The sequence below is a fragment of the Sciurus carolinensis genome, chromosome 7, assembly GCF_902686445.1.
Source record: "Sciurus carolinensis chromosome 7, mSciCar1.2, whole genome shotgun sequence".
Classification (NCBI taxonomy): domain Eukaryota; kingdom Metazoa; phylum Chordata; class Mammalia; order Rodentia; family Sciuridae; genus Sciurus; species Sciurus carolinensis.
The window spans coordinates 71742902-71760207 of NC_062219.1; positions in this window are offsets into that span (position 1 = coordinate 71742902).

Consider the following 17306-nt stretch of genomic DNA (forward strand, 5'->3'; position numbering starts at 1 on the left):
GGAATTCTGCCTAAGATTGAATGTAAACAACAGGCTCCATGGCTTTGAAAATGTTAGAAAAGCAGTCTAACTGAAACTATTTTATAACTCTAGTAGAGAATTGCTGTAAGAAATGTCCTGAAGCTTCCTTTGAGTTTATTAACAAATGCAATCCAAGAGCAAATCACTATGTTTCTACATACATTTTTTGGTTAAAATTAAAAAATCAGTAATTACAAGATTTATACAGGTTGACTTTTTAAAATCAAAATATATTAAATTAAAATCTCTATATTACAACCCTTCCACTCCCCAGGAATAACACAGCTAACATTTTGGTTTATATACTCAAACAATTTCTTTCTCTGTATGCACAGGTGCATGCACCTTTGGTGTGCATACATACCCACACCCACAGTGTGTGTCTGTTTATTCATCTTGAGAAAACAGAATCATGTGTCTGTGGTTTTCCTCCTCAATCACATAAGAACATTTTTTCAGTGTCAGTAGCTACAGAACCACTTGTTCATTGCAAAGATTCCACAGTATTCAAGATACAGACTATGTAATTCATTTAATCTCATCTCCATTGCTGTTTGGATTTTTGTTGTTATATCATATATTTGCACTTGCTCTTCCTAAAACGTATATCTTACACTTTTCACCCTGCCAATCTTTGCATGTATAAGTTTCATTTTTTTGTTATTTCCTCAGAGATGGAAGTTTAAATGTCATTTAAATGGAATTTATATGTCATTTTAAATTGTGATAAACAATAATACACATCAACTTTTAACATTTCTTAATACAATATACTTTTCCTGAAGAAGTCAACTTTTTCTCCTTCTGAACATTTAAAAATACAACAGAATAGATGTTTTTTAAAATAGTTAGTTGCATATTAATTTTTTCACAAGAAAAAAAATACACCTATATCTTTTTTAGATATTTCCAATACCACAAGAATTGGATTTATACCAATTTGGTATCGGGGATTGAACTCAAGAGGCACTGAACCACTGAGCCACATTCCCAGACCTATTTTGTGTTTTATTTAGAGACAGGGTCTCACTGAGTTGCTTAGTGCCTCACTGTTGCTGACACTGGCTTTGAACTCACAGTCCTCCAGTCTCAGCCTCCTGAGGCGCTGGGAATACAGGCATGTGCCAGCGAATTTATACCTTTTTGAAAAGCTATTTGGCTCTATCAGTATTTAAAATATGCATAACTTTCAACCCAACACCAAGTAACTTTTCTATAGAAACATTAACAGAAGGTTATTAATTTAAAATATTTATTGGTCCTCTCTAAATGTTAGTCATTTTGTTAATTTCTCATGGAAAAGTAGTTAAAAGATAGAAAGAAAACCCACCAAGGACATTATAGTGTGGTAGGAGAAAGCTATACAGGATAAATAGTATATAAGTCACTTTAAATTGTGATAAACAATATAAAATAATAATCAATAATTAAAATAACAATTAAATTAAACTAATAATTAAAATCATATAATAAAATTATTTTCACAGTGGATCTTCTCAAAGAGTGACAAAAATGACATCATAATCTCTCATTATACTTGATCTTTTAGATCCAATTTTTTTGTGCGTGTGCTGGGGATTAAAACCAGGGGCACTTAACCATTGAAGCACATCTCTAGACCTTTTTTATATTTTATTTTGAAGACAGGGTCTCATTAAGTTGCTTATGGCCTCCCTAAGTTGCTGAGATTGGCCTTGAACTTGCAGTCCTCCTGCCTCAGCCTCCCGAGTCCCCACCTGGTTTAGACCCAATTTTTGATGGTATATTTCTAAAGTCTTCCAAGTATGTTTTTTCTTTCTCTCTCTTTTTTTTTTTTTTTTTTTTTTTTTTTTTTTTTTTTGCATTGCTGGGATCGAACCCAGGGACTTGTGCTTGCAATGCAAGCACCCTATCAATTGAGTTATCTCCCCAGCCCTTTCTTTCTCTTTTTAATGTACTTCAACATATGAAAACCACTGCTCAAGTCTAATAAACCTTTTATTGAGATTGACAAATCACAGCTTTCAGCTCATTTTAGTCTTTGTCCAAAATTTATTAAAATAATTAGGCCTTATGGGCTGGGGTTGTGGCTCAGTGGCAAAGTGCTTGCCTAGCGGGTGTGAGGCACTGGGTTTGATTCTCAGCACCACATATAAATAAATGAATGAAATAAAGGAGCATCAAAAAAAATTTTTTTAAATAATAATTAGGCCTTTATATCTTAAAAGTCCTTTCAATTTTTCGATTGTAAATTTATTTTTAAAATAAAAATAAAATATGATAAGTTTTCAAATATATAAATACATACTACTGTTTGGATAAAACCAAGAACATATGTAAAACTTTTTGACTGGCTATCAATGAAGTTCCAACATTATTTCAAAATCATTTATGATAAGATGGTGTTCTAGAAACCAAATTCAGTGTTCAGAAGATTGTTTGGATATATCCATGTTTAGTGTATCGAAGTCTGCACTGAAAAGTTATTTATGACAAAGTTTAACATAAAATATAAAATGCTTGCCATTGTATTGTGGGAGTAGGGCTAGATAAAAGGTGTGGCTTTTATCAATGGTTTAGTCTCCAAAGATGTCAGTTGTAATAATAGTAAAAGATACAAAGACTAAGCCAAGCAGTAAACCCACAGAAAATTCAGACATGTCTAAACATATTTAGAAGACAAGTGAGCATTGGTCACCAAAGTTCTACTCATAAAAGAGACAAGGATGCTCCAGGAAAATAAGACTTTCAGAGTTTCAGTTTGACTCATTGAAGGATAAAAGAGGCATAATTTTAGCTGTATTAGCAAGCTTAAATGAGATATGTGCAGAGTTCCAGAAAACACTGGTTAGAATTTAAGAGACTAGAATGACCTTGGAGTGGGATAGGAGAGGTGATATCCAGGAAAATAACTGCTTTGTTTCTGTGAATGTGTCTCTATGACCCTGTTTTTCTCCTCTGTATCTGGTGCACCCTAAAAAAATGTGAATTAAATAACATAAGGACCTAACTGGAGAAAGTCACTAGGAAGCAGACACTGGTTTTCTTGTTAAGTTTTGGTTGAGTTTGAATTTTGGAAGTGGAGTTCTTTCTATCTGAATCATGAAAAAAACAGAGAACCACCGAAGAAAAATTATTTAAGGGCTCATTAATGACATTAACTGGTATAAACTGACATCTTGAAAAAATGGTAGAAAAACAACAGAACTGAATAAAAACAGAATAGCCCTAGCTTCGATGGATAGAGATGTGACAAAATGAGCACAGCAAAATGTTAATGATAGATTCTAGGTGGTAGATATTTAAATGTTCACAGTAAAATTATTTCAAGTTTACTATTATGTTTGAAAACTTTCATAATAGAATGCTAGGGAAAAAATTGTTTTCTTAAATCTAAGAAGGTTTGAAGTCTAAAATGAACCAGAGAAGGTCAGAGCAAGAACTATTTATACTGCAACTAAAACCAGCTGTGAACCAGAATGATGGGAATCTGGTCAGAAAGTCAACTCATCTCCTTTTCTCTACCTCTGACTCTCCAGGCACCAGTGGGTGGTTACATTGTTTCTCCCACCTAGAGGTTAGTCTTTCCCTGGTATTCCAGTCATTCTATGTGTTAGGTCGTCAACATGTAAGCACATACTGCCATTCACTATATAACCACCCAACACACACACACACACACATCACCTCAATATCAAACAAATAAGCTTAGAAACAGACACTTGCCTATATCCTTAGTCCCATCATTAGCTTTCATGTTGCTGCCTGAGTCTCTTCTGCCCACAGTCAGGCTTGAAATTCAGTGCCTCAGTGAAGACCAGTGGAATTCTGGGATTTCCTGCCTCTTTTAATTCTAGCTCTGGAAAGCTTTAGTTGTAAGGGTAACGTTTCTGTTTGGTTCCTGTTATTCCCACAGTCACTTTCCCGCTATGGTGCCTGAGGCACAATTACATAAATAGATGATGACTCTTGTACCAGCATGACCCTTAGCATAGGCAGCTAAAGAGGGCTAGAAAGGGTCTTTGATTTGGAAGGCCTAAGACAAAAAAAAAAACAGGGGGGTGGCTATTGAGAGTTGAGACTTCTAAACATCTCAGGTCAAGTAACATAATTATTCAACAAACTTATTTAAATCTCTACAATGTACTAGGCACTGTGCCAGGCACTGAGTAATTTGATGGTAAACAAAACAGATATAGTCTCTGACTTTACAGAACTTATAGTGGTGGGAGAGGTAGTAAATAAACACTAAAAAACAAATATCTATACATATGTATAATAATTTATTATGAATACCATAGAAAATAGCGTTCTTTAAGAGAAGATTAAGGAGACCCACTTTAGATAGGATGGGTAGAGAAGGTCTCTCTGAAGAAGTATCATTTAAGCTTTGACCATGGAAAGTGAAATGCAGAGGCAAGGGAGGTGGGTGAGAGATAGTGAAGACAGGAGAGAAGATGTGAAAGTTTCCAATATAGATTAATGTAGAGGAAAGGTAAGGATGCTGGTTGAATGTTTTAAGTTGCTGTAATCCAGGGTAATTAAGTCCTTGGATAAGGTTTTGGATAAGCAAATGTGTCAGATTTATTATGCAGGTCTGGTAAGTATGTTAAGGTCTTTAGATTTTATTTGAGTTCAATGGGAAACCTTGAAGGGTTTCAGGCAGAGGAACGAAGTCTTCCTGAGTACCACCTAACCTAGAAATTGCTAGAATTCTGGGTAAGCAGATCTTCTAGAATAATACAAGAATGTTAGCTACAGGAGGTCAGGAATTTTTATCTGATGTGAGGATGGTCACTATTCCATCCTCATGTTAGCAAGAGCTCAGTAAACATCCATTCAATAAACAGTATATCTCTAAGGATAATGGTTCCTTTTTATGATTATAGTTTTTTCTTTTTTTAAACAGTGTTGGAGATTGAACCCCAGGGTCTTGTGCATTGTAGGCAAACACTCTACCACTCAGCCACACTCCCAGCCCTTTTTATTTTATTTTTGAGATAAGAATCTCTTTAAATTACCCAAGCTGGCTTCAAACTTGAAATTCTCCTGCTTCGGCCTCCCAAGTAGCGGGATTGTAGGTATGCACCACCAAGCTCGGTTGATTATAGATTTAGATAATACTCAGTTTAATGGCTTTGCTCTCCTTTAAGTATCTAACTAGGTTTAATATCATAGGGCATTTCTTACATAGCAAAGGCTCTTAAAATAGAAATCTATTTATTTGGTGTTTTGTCACAGAAGTCTTGAGGAAGGAGTGAGAACAATGAATCCATACAGACTACATAGTAACCATTAGGAAACCTATCATTGCAAATGAAAAAAAATAAAAGAAGCAAATTGTGAAGGGGTGCTGGAAAGTGTTAATAGAACTGCTGAAACTTAAGGATTCAAATAAGTAAAAATGCAGGGGTGGATCTCCTGGCACCACTGAACCCAGATGCTCAGGCTTTGTCATTAGGATTCTGTCTCTCTCCATCCATGCTCTAATTCCCTTTACAAGATTTGTTCTCAAGTAAGCTCTTCCCAAATGGACACAAAGATAGCCACTAGTAGCTTCAGGCATGCAGACTACCAGCCTAGAAATCCTAGCAGAAAGAAAATACATTTTTCCCATAATTTAGCCAAAGTCTATTGGTTCTGATTGGCCTCACTTGGTTTACATAGCCACCCCTCAAACCAATAACCAGAAGGATGTTGCCAAAGGGATATGCCATTCTCCTTGTTCAGATGTTCCTACTACTAAAGGGGAACAGTCGATCTCACCCAAAACCCAAATATTGAGAGGTTTCATTGTCCAAAAGAAAACCAAAATGTTAATGCCAAAAGAAAACTACAGAATGTTAAGCATCTATCTGCAAACAATAGTAAAGGCAGAAAATGACTAATAACAATTATTTTTTTCAAGGGATATATATTTTATATATATTTACATATATATAAATACATATATACATAATAATATATAAATATATAAATATATATATAATATATATTTGTATATATGATACATATATATACAAATATTCTGCCATGTTTCTTCAAGGTTATTATATCAAATTTATAAATAATATCCTACACAAAATTAAGAATAATTTGTTTCAGACCCTTATTTACTTAATCAAAATATTCAGTTTTGAGCATTTATACACATAATCAAATGTGTAAAAATCTTCAGAATAAATATAACTGAACCAAATGTGAAAACTTTGAGAAATACTACTCTCAATGAGACATTAGTGGGATAATGAAATAGGACTTAAAACAAAATTCCACAACAATGAAGTCATTCTTAAAAGTATGATTGAAGATGAAGAGCAAAGGAGATAGAGATAGAAAGAACAAACTAGTTGAATAGATATAAAAAAATAAGTAAGCTGCAACTAATATAGAACAGAGTATAACAGAGGAAATGCATCACCACTCTGTGACGCACACTGTGTCTTTTTTATTTTTGTAGTGCAATTGCTAGGGAAAAGCATAAAACACAGTGAATGAAACCAGTAACCTCTTATTAAAGACTATTAATATTTGGAAAAGCTATTAAGATTTGCAAGAACAACATATATTTATAAGAATAGTACATAGATATAGCTGAAAACAATAAAATAAGCTAAAATTCAAACTTCTATGAAGGCAGAGTTAACCCTAAACAATTAGTCCTGGTCATTGGTATATCTCTAAAGGTTGCTATAGTACCTGGCACACCACAGATGTTCAATATGTTCAGTTAAAAAATGACATGCATCGGGGCTGGGGTTGTGGCTCAGTGGTAGAGTGCTGGCCTCACATGTGTGAGGCACTCAGTTCAATCTCCGCACCACATATAAATAAGTAAAATAAAGACCCATCAACAACTAAAAAAGTTTTTTTTAAAAAGAAAGACATGCATAATCAACTCTACCCAGTTATTTCCATTATTTAAAGTTAACAATTTGTTGGGGCATTTGGTGATTTCAAAGTGAAACCAATTAAACACAAAATTCATGTGAATGTAAAATCATACACATGTGCATTTATACATACCAGCATTTATATGACTATAAGTCTGCGATAAAATATACCTCAGTAGGATTCTACCAGTCACTCATAAAGGTATGTAAGGTTTCCAGAACTGGCAAATAAACAAAAAACTTATCCATTACACTATTTGGTAGACTTAACTGCCACAACCAAGATTCCAGCTAGACTGTTTGGATAATACAAAGCTCTTAGTTGGGTTTACCATAACATCAAACCCTTAGAAAAGGATTGACATACATGGTTTATTTGAAACACTGAGTGACTTTTAGAGAAATAGGAAGGTAATGTAGAAAATAAAAGTCATCGTAGAGGTCTATCACCTCTTTTGTTAGATCGATTCCCAAGTTTTTGTTTGTTTGTTTGTTTTTGAGGCTATTGTGAATGGAGTGGTTTTCCTAATTTCTCTTTTAGAGGATTCATCGTGAATAGAAATGAATCTTATGAATAGAAATCTTATGAATAGAAATGCATTAGATTTATGTGTATTGGTTTTATGTCCTGCTACTTTGCTGAATTCATTTATTAGTTCTTAAAGTTTTCTAGTGGAGATTTTTTGGATCCGCTTAATATAGAATCATGTCTTTGGCAAATAATGACGACTTGAATTCTTCTTTTCCTATTTGTATCCCTTTAATTTCTTTGGTCTGTCTAATTGCTCTGGCTAGTGTTTCAAGGATGATATTGAATAGAAATAGTGAAAGAGGGCATACCTGTCTTGTTCCAGTTTCTAGAAGGAGTGCTTTCAGTTTTTCTCCATTAAGAATAATGTTGGCTGTGGGCTTAGCATTAGATAGCTTTTACAATGTTGAGGTATGTTCCTACTATTCCTATTCTTTCTAGTGTTTTAAGCATGAAGGGGTGCTGTATTTTTTCAAATGCTTTCTCAGCTTTTATTGAAATAATCATATGATTCTTAACTGAAAGTTACACTTATTGAGTTCTGGATGTTGAACCAACCTTGCATCCCTGGGATAAACCCCACTTGATCATGATGCACTATCTTTTTAATATATTTTTGTATGTGATTTGCCAGTATTTTGTTAAGGATTTTTGCATCTATGTTCATCAGGGATATTGGTCTACAGTTTTCTTTCCTTGATGAGTCTTTATCTGGTTTTGGTATCAGAGTGATACTAGCCTCATAGAATGAGTTTGGAAGGATTCCCCTCCTTTTCTATTTCCTGGAATACTTTGAGGAGTATTGGTATTAGTTCTTCTTTAAAGGTCTTGTAGAATTCGGCTGAGAATCCATCTGGTCCTGGGCTTTTCTTGGTTGGTAGGCTTTTGATGGTTTCTTCTATTTCAGTGCTTGAAATTGATCTGTTTAAATTGTATACATCTTCCTGATTCAGTTTGGGAGGATCCTATGTCTCTAAAAATTTGTCAGTCTTCGATATAGATTTCAAAGTAGCTTCTCATTATGTTATGTATTTCAATGGTGTCTGTTGTGATCTTTCCTTTTTCATCACGAATTCTAGTAATTTGAGTTTTCTCTCTCCTTCTCTTTGTTAGTGTGGCTAGGAGTTTAACAATTTTGTTTACTTTTTCGAAGAAGCAACTTTTTGTTTTATCAATTTTTGAATTGTTTCTCTTGTTTCAATTTCATTGATTTCAGCTCTGGTTTTAATTATTTCCTGTCTTCTACTATTTTTGGTGTTGATCTGTTCTTTTTCTAGGGCTTTGAGATGTAATGTTAGGTCATTTAGTTACAGAACACTAAAGAAAGAAATTAAAGAAAACCTTAGAAGATGGAAAGATCTCCAATGTTCTTGGATAGGAAGAATTAATATTGTCAAAATGGCCATACTACCAAAGGCGCTGTACAAATTCAATGCAATTCCAATTAAAATCCCAATGACATTCCTCATGGGAATAAAGAAAGCAATCATGAACTTCGTCTGGAAGAATAAGAGACCTTGAATAGTCAAAATAATCCTGAGCAGGAAAAGTGAAGCAGGAGGAATCACAATACCAGACTTTAAACTATACTACAAAGCAATAGTAACAAAAACAGCATTGTATTGGTACCAAAATAGACAGGCAGAACGATGGTACAAAATAGAAGACACAGAGATGAACCCACATAAATACAATTATCTCATACTAGACAAAAGTGCCAAGAACATACAATGGAGAAAAGCTAGCCTCTTCAACAAATGGTGCTGGGAAAACTGGAAATCCATATGCAGAAAATTAAATTAAACCCCTGTCTCTCACCCTGCACAAAACTCAACTCAAAATGGATCAAGGACTTAGGAATTAGACCAGAGATCCTGCACCAAATAGAAGACAAAGTAGGCCCAAATCTTCATCATGTTGGCTTAGGATCAGATTTTCTTAACAAGACTCCTAAAGTACAAGAAATCAAAGCAAGAATCAATAAATGGGATGAACTCAAACTAAAAAGCTTTTTCTCAGCAAAGGATACAATCAATAATGTGAAGAGAACCTACAGAGTGGGAGAAAATCTTTTCCACAGCACTTCAGATAGAGCATTTATCTCCAAAATTTATAAAGAATTTACAAAACTTTACACCAAAAATAAAAAGAACCCAATAAATAAATGAGCCAAGGAACTGGACAGACACTTTATATAAGAAGACACACAGACAATTAATAAATATATGAAAAAGTGTTCAACATCTCTAGTAATTAGAGAAATGTAAATTAAAACAACTCTAAGATTTCATCTTACTCCAATTAGAATGGCTATTATCAAGAACACAAATGGGCTGGGGAGATAGCTCACTTGGTAGAGTGCTTGCCTCGGAAGCACAAGGCCCTGAGTTCGATCCCCAGTACCGCAAAAAAAAAAAAAAAAAAAAAGAACACAAACAATAATAGATGTTGGCATGGATGTAAGGGAAAAGGCACACTTTTACATTGCTGGTGGAGTTGCAAATTGGTACAACCACTCTGGAAAGCAGTGTGAAGAACTCTTTTGACCCAGTTATCCCACTCTTCAGTTTATACCCAAAGGACTTAAAATTAGCATACTACAGTAAAGCAGGAACATCAATGTTTATAGCAGCTCAGTTCACAATAGCTAGATTGTGGAACCAACCTAGATGCCCTTCAACAGATGAAAAGATAAAGAATCTGTGGTATATATACACAATGGAATACCATTCAGCCATAAAGAATAATACTACGGCATTTGCAGATAAATGGATGGAATTGGAAAATATCATGCTATGTGAAATAAGTCAATCCCAAAAAACCAAAGGCTGAATGCTTTCCCTGATAAGTGGATGATGATATATAATGGGGGTGGGGGAGAGTGAGAGAAGAATGGAAGAAATTTAGATTATGGAGAAGGAAATGAGAGGGAGGGGGTATGAAAAATTGTGGAATGAGACAGACATCATTACCCTATATACATGTATGATTACATGAATGGTATGAATCTACATCGTGTACAACCATAGACATGAACTGATGTACCCCATTTGTGTACAATGAATCAAAATGCAGTCTGTAAAAAAATAAATAAATAAATAATTAAAAGGAAGAAAAGAAGCTGGTTAGCTGAGATATTTGTACATAGGTACTTAATAAATGAACATAGGTACTTAATAAATAATAAACAGAAAAAAAAGAAAAGAAAAACCAAGCAATAAACGGTGAATTATTAATCCAAACACCTCAGTAGAAGGCATGAGATATTTATACCCCACCTTCTAGCAAAGAGGGTGAAGAAACTGTGTATTTATACCTATACACCACAGGTCAGTGAGTTAAGGTCCATCACCTGGGGGACATTAATTCCCATGTACTTCCAGCCTGCTCATGTTTGTAGGGAAGCAGGTTTTGATAATCTAAAGGTAGCTTCCCCCAAAAGATGCCATTGTTGGCCCTGGGAAGTCACGTTAACATGTATGAACAGTTAAGAGAATCTGAGGGGACATGGGTGAGACACTCACAATGGCTGCTATACCAAACAAGTAATGGCAATTGTTACATAAGAAAAGGTATGCCAGAATAAAAAGAGAGGTTGTGAACATAAAAATATAACTGTCAGGCTAAACAGCTTTTAAGGGTGCTACTATATATACTCAGCAAATTACCATAGTTTGATGAAGAAGTGAATAAACAGTTCAAATAGAGATACTCCACAACACAGCCATAATAGCCCACTTGCTCTGAGCTCTGAGTCTTAATTTATTTTTTAAAGAATGCTTCTGACAACCCAGCTAAAAAGGAATAGCTTTGATTCAGGGTTTTTTTCCCTCTGTAAGAGATAGACACAAACTCCATTTTTGCTGTAAACAACCAAGAATAAAAATAATAGATTAAACCCTAACAATTTTCTTTAATGCAATTATATAGCTAATTAAAAGTGTAAAGGAAAAAAGCATCCTGAATTTAAGAAACACAGGCATGTTACTTCTTCCTCTCTACACATACTCAATCTCTCACATTCTTTCACAAGATTCAATGGCATCTCAAGGCTAAAATTGTAATGCAGATTTCACATCTTATTATGGTCCTATAGTTAAAGTTGGTTGCTTTCAAAAATTGTTTTAATGCTGTTCAATATTCTTCCATTGGAGGCGAATTATCAATTCTTATAATATCTATTTCTTTTTAAATTAAACTGGAGACCTAGGATATAATGTATTCTTTGTTTTCCAAAGGGGATCAATCCCAGGCTTATTAAAGTTGATAATGAGTCCTTTAGAAAAAGTTAGAAATCAATTCTGAGCAGGAAAGTTAAGGTAAGCAATATTATATGAAATTAAGACCAAAGATAACTCCATTTTTGCTAGTTTAATAAATACTATATATCAATTAAAATATGCTATTGTTTTTCTTTTACAGAAGATGGCTTATATTGATTAAGAAACTTGTGAATTGTCTGAATTTATGAAGAGGTGCAGAACTTACTCTCATTTAGATTGATCTAGGATTGCTTCCTTTGGTCTCAGAATGAAATTTCCCTTTAGGCTGTGAATTTCATCCCATTTTGATCAAAAATGACATACTAACCTTAAGCAACTATCATTTATCAAGAAAACCAGAAGTATTTATTACAGAAGTGTGAGAAATTTAGATTTAAAACGCTAACATAAGTTGGATGATAATGTTTGCTATTTTTCATCCTCTCCCAATTACCCATTTCTACTTTACACCATGCAGTATAACATTACATTTGATGCACTCATTACAGTATGGACCACATTCCTAAATATCCCTGAGGATTCATTCCTAGGGATTAATTAAACTTGCACTCTTTAAAATGTTTTACTCTGCTTAAATTTCAACTTTAATTCCTTTTCCCTGAAACTAAAGAATCTTTCCATGCCGCTCACCAAGTTTTAAATATAGTTGACACTAAATCAGTAGTAGATAATCTATTAAGAAAGGAAAGGGAGTACTTTTAGGAAAACCACAGTGATGCAACCCTTAAGTATAATTACTCAAATAAATGAACAGAAAAGTTCCATTTTTTTCCCCAGGAAGGTTGATATTTAAAAATATTCTGCAAACAAAAAAGTTTACAATTAATCATTTGCTTTAAGGAACCCCAATAGGCTCCAATATGCAAGTTGATCATCTGATAAATCAGTAGAAATCTACATCTAGAAATATAGCTCTAAGCTTTCAGGCAAGTAGGTTTTGGTGATCCTCTAGAGATCATTAAAATGAAATATCGTCCTCGAATATAAAGCCAGTTGTTGTCCTTTCAAACAGTGAATCAGATCAAGGTGACAAAATGATTTTATAGAATACTAATGTGTTCTCCTATACCTGTACCAATATCTACACACACCACTTCTTTTGGCAGGAGGTACCAGGGACTGAACTCAGAGGCACTTAATCACTGAGCCACATCCCCAGCCCTTTTTATTTTTTATTTTTTTATTTTGAGGCAGGGTTTAGGTAAGTTGCTTAGGCCTGGCTAAGTTGCTGAGGCTGGCTCTGAACTTGTGATCCTCCTACCTCAGCCTCCCAGTCACTAGGCATGTGCCACTGCCCATACATACCATTTCTTTCAAGTGTCCTTTTGTTTATCTACCATATTATTATTCTCCTCAGTTTAACTGGTCTCCCTTCTTCAAGACCCTCATTTAGGACTAGTAAACAGTAGGCTTTTTAGTTCATATAGTCGCCAGTGGTTTTGGCAAACAGGAATTAAAAACCTAATCATCCTTTGAATGAACCAATAAAACCAACTTACAAAACCAAAGATGATAGCAAAGATCACAGTGTCCTCACTAAGGCCCCATGGCCCCATGAACACAACTGGAAATAGTCTTCAACTTTAATCAATAAAAATGTATTACCAATAAAAACAGAATCACTAAATGCAACTTTCTTCTTTTAAACAATAAAAAAATGGGTCCAAAATTTAAATGTGATCAAAATTTTTGGTTCTTAAAAATTATTCAAATAACTTATTAAAATAAATATGCCCCTAAGCATTCTTAACTCTGACTGGACAATGAAATAGAAACTAATTCTGCCTTGGTCACATCTGAGACTTAGTGGATCAGAATCTGCAAAAGTAATCTTCACTAACTTACTGATAGGGTTATGGCTAACTTTGTTGAATCATTTCATCTATTTCTATTTCTCCATATAATTTCATTCCTACTAATATTTTTGAAGGCCAAATATGTTCTACATAATAAAATATATAACTTAATATCTCATTTCATATATATTAAAAATATTTAGAAATGGGTTAAAATTTTAATTTTAACCAAACTAATGATTCAAATTCCTACTAACAACTCAAAATATTTCAATACTGATAGCAGTTTAGCATAGCTCATTTAGCACAATACTTAGGGTAAGCATGGTTAATCAGGTTTCAAATACTAAAATTTTATCAGATTATTTTTTCATTTAACAATTTAAGCAAAAGCTATCAGCATGGGTTTAATAATCTGTGCAGAGCCAGACTTCTGCACTTCAGGTAGGCAATTCCATTAAGTAATAGTTGTCATAATTCCAGTTCCTGAATGTCTTCTACTACTTCTAATATTTCTTCAAACATCTGAGCACCAAATATCAATTTCCCAAACTTATCAAGTGTGAAAGAACAAGTCAATATTGAAGATCAAACTAAAACACAGTTTAGGGATGATTTTCTCATTAGACTATGTCTTTTAACTTTTTAAATGCCTCTGGGCACAATTAAAAGACCCTGTTACTTTTCCTGTACTGTGTGATAAGTTTAAGTGTGTTATATAATTGAATTGATTAACAATTTTTAGAAGATTAATTAGCATCCCAACAGAAATTTAACAGAACTTTTCATTAATACCTTAATCTTGATAGTTCCAATTTCCCTCTCTGCACATTTTGAATTCCCAGAGATAGCTTCTAAATACAGACCTCTATTTACTTAATGGAGCTTTTCACCACTGAGAGTAGCTCTGTGGGGTGCTGAGGAACTCAGAGAAAGATGTGAAATGGGCTGCTCATGAACAAGAATGCAAAGTAGGCCCTCTCAGCCTTGCAGGTTTTAAGCACAATATCCTTTATCCTGATTGCAACTTCAGCAGAGTGGAGTGGTTGGTTTGTTGAAATAATGAATAGTAGATGGCATCCATTTTAGCGGAAAGTTTTAATTTGTGATTCCCTGAGGCTGTGTGAAATGAAACACCCCTATTTATTCCTGAAAATGAAGCCAAATTGCTTCTGGAATTTCTTCTGAGAAAAATCATCTAAAAAACAGCAATTTGATATATTAGTCTGTGAAATAAGACATTTAATGAATGCACTTTTATAGTAAAGAACACTATTTCCATGAAGGTTATTTTTATTTCTAAACATGTTCTTATCTGATTAAGTTTCTACTTTTAAAAACTGATGATGGTGTATGTCATGATGTCTAAGCTTGCCTCTGAATGTAAGTAAAAATCTGTCTAATTTTCCATATTTTTACTTAAAATACCAGTTATTCTGAAAGTAATCATTAGTGCTACAGTAAAACTTTCCTATTAAATTTCAGCAAGCAAACTATCAAATGAACTATATAGCAGTAGGTATTTGGAAGGAAGAAAAACTAAAGTTTCCCCTTGGAAAATCTAGGAAGAAAAAGTATCCTAAAAATTAGTTATCTTAAGATTGGAGAGAGATTCAAATTGACCAGGAAAACAAAGCAATTTAAAAGACCTCAAATACTTAAAAACCTCCATTACACATGATTGGTATGCTAATTGTACATCAATTTAGCTATTTATTAAAATTTCTCTAATAATATTACAGACAATATTTGGTTAACCCAATCCTCATAGCTGAAATGAATTAAACAGCACTTACTTAAAACTGTAGATGCTTATTTACTTCCTAAAAAGTTAAATGTTTACTGCATTACAGGTGCTATTCTAAATCCTGAGGGAACCATGAATAACATTTACTATTCCTACCCCAGTAGAACTAACATCCAACTGGCAGGGGTGGGAAGGGAGTGGAAGGACAGAAAATAAACAAGGCACAGAATAATTAAATAATATGTTATCAGATAGGTAATGACATAGAAAAAATAAAAACTGAGTAGTGGAGAAAGCGAAAGGGAAAAGAGCCAAAGAGAATATATAACTACCCCATATAGTTACTGAGCTGAGACCTACTTAGGAAATTTTAAAAAACCAAGTTGGGAATACCTCACCTATAAATCACTAGCACGTAGGACCAAAAATCAAACAAATACAAAACAGACCTCCTAACTTTTATGGTCTACACGCCAAAAGTCTCAAACCAGTTAAGGAAATACATTCCCTTCACCAGAAGTGGTGAAAAGAGCAAAGCTGGCCTCTAACTCTTGATGGAATCCCCATCCTCCTACACTGGGTCCAATCTATACTACAAGGGGCCTTACGCACACACATGCACACTCCAACCTACCCATTCAAACTCATTCACACACAAACATACACAAAGAGAGAACCCTTGGCTAGCCTTCCAGAAGGCAGACTCAGAGACGCTTATGCACAAAACTATGAGGCTGTTTTAGTTCAGGGTTCTACAAATCCTAGAGTATGATTTCCTTATGCTCCCATCCCATGAGGAACATCATATAGGAGAACCAGAGAAGGACATTTTAAAGTGTGAGGCTAAGAACAAAAACCCCTCTTGTTAAAACTAGTGGGCAGTACAATACATGGAAAGTCTCCAACAAGTTTCTTCCCTCTTCATTAATCTACCTAAGCCAGTCCCCGTCCCTGGGAAAACAGATTCCTAGTATCTGTTATAGAGAACTGTTTTACCCATTATCATCCTTCAAAGAAAGAAAAATGGAAAAGTAGCAATTATTTTACATTTAATTAATTTCTAAGAGCCGTCACTTTTAATTTGCACCAAAATCTTTGATGTAGGTATTGGGTAAATAAACTAAAGTTGAAGTTTAAGCACTTTATTCAAGATATGCAGCAGAACTAGGATAATAACTCTATCATTAGAATTCTAAAACCTGTGCTTTAAAGATAAAGCATAGAAGTCCTAACTGCAACTAGCCTATCACCCCTCTTCAAAGAACAGGCAAATTAGAAATGTTTCACAGAAAGGAAACTAGATAATCAGAGAAACAGAATAGCTTTTGCATAGACACCCTAAAAATATTAGATTCAGACACAAGTTGTTCACCCAACTCCATCAGAGTACAGAACATTTCCAGAATCCCAGCAGACTCTATCAAGCCCCTTCTCAGTTAATAACAACTCCCCAGTTCATAATCCATTGTTCTGATTTTTATAACCACAGACGAATTTTGCCTATTCTTAAACTTCATATAAATTGTGTCATACTGTAAAAAAAAAAAAGAAAAACTGGAAAGAATGCTAAGTGATGAGTTAAATAGAGACAAGGGCCACATGTTCCTTCTCATACATAGATGCTAAAAATTAGTTGACCCTAAAGTACAATAGTGGTTACTAGAAATTGGGAAGGGTGCAGGGAAGTCAAGGTATGGGCATGGGATAGTGTGGTAGGATTTTATTGGTGCATGCTGTATGATATATGGATATATCTCACTGAACCCCGTTAATAAAATTTTAAAATAAAAAATAAATACAAGGTGCTCTTATCAGTAGTTTTTATAATAGAGAAAATTTAGAGACAAGCTTCATGTCCAACAGAAGATAATTAGATGAATGACCCACTGATATCCTGATATGTTTCCACTCTTTTCGGTTCCAAAGACTTACCCTTTTCTCCCAATATCTTAGATCTTTCCCTTGCCTGAAATAGCACCAACTCTGAAATAACAAATTCAACAAATTCAAGCATCTCACCCTCTAATCACAACCCCAGATTCACTCAATTTGCTTGGA